The sequence below is a fragment of the Pinus tabuliformis genome, chromosome 6 (genome assembly GCF_031772625.1).
Source record: "Pinus tabuliformis cultivar Carrire ecotype Pingquan chromosome 6, CPIR1, whole genome shotgun sequence".
Lineage (NCBI taxonomy): Eukaryota > Viridiplantae > Streptophyta > Pinopsida > Pinales > Pinaceae > Pinus > Pinus tabuliformis.
In genome coordinates, this window is record NC_142292.1 from 811238987 (window position 1) to 811239705 (window position 719).

Genomic DNA, 719 nt, shown 5'->3' on the forward strand with positions numbered 1-719 from the left:
TATGTGCTCGGCCATAAACCGCTTTTAAAAGCGGAACAACCCAACGGGTAGAGAGAGGCCCCATTTCAGGGATATTCTTAAAGAATCAAGATAATTGCAAATTTTCGTAACAAATCCGACATTAAACATTAAAAACATACGAATCATAAATAATTTCGTAATAGAAACAAAATTTTATTGGAAAAACGATTACATGATACATCAACAGAAGTGTTTTTAATTAAAAACAATTCCGTTGCCGGGATTTGAACCCGGGTCGCCTGGGTGAAAACCAGGTATCCTAACCGGACTGGACGACAACGGATTTATGTCATTAGGTTCTCGTGTAAAATATTAGTTTCATAAATTTCAATGAGCACATAACTTTTTAGAGTCAATTATATAACTGCAGCACGAAAACAACTATGTGACTAATGGAAAATATGCCATATTTATTTCCTTTCAATACTTGAACTGGAACTCCTTAAGAATGACCATCATATAATTTTATTTTAAAATTTAGTTTTTCAATTATATTTTTTAAATTTATTGTACATGAGCTTATTCACAAGGTGTAAATTAGTTGGTTTGTTAGGTTAAAATTTTATGAAGAAGGTTTGAGAGTAAGGCCCAATTCACTTTCTTACAAGGTATTTAGTTTCAACATAGTTCACTATAATCATAGTATAATCATAGTGACATCTCATGGTTGGTTGGTTAGAGCATTCATTATTAGACAC

The 719-nt window shown here is 32.0% G+C and overlaps 1 non-coding gene across 1 annotated transcript; it reads right to left on the reverse strand.

Annotated features, from left to right (window-relative positions):
* Positions 1-230: 230 nt before the first annotated feature.
* Positions 231-304, reverse strand: TRNAE-UUC (transfer RNA glutamic acid (anticodon UUC)). Its single transcript has one exon. It is a non-coding gene; the product is annotated as a tRNA-Glu (tRNA).
* Between the last annotated feature and the right edge of the window lie 415 nt (positions 305-719).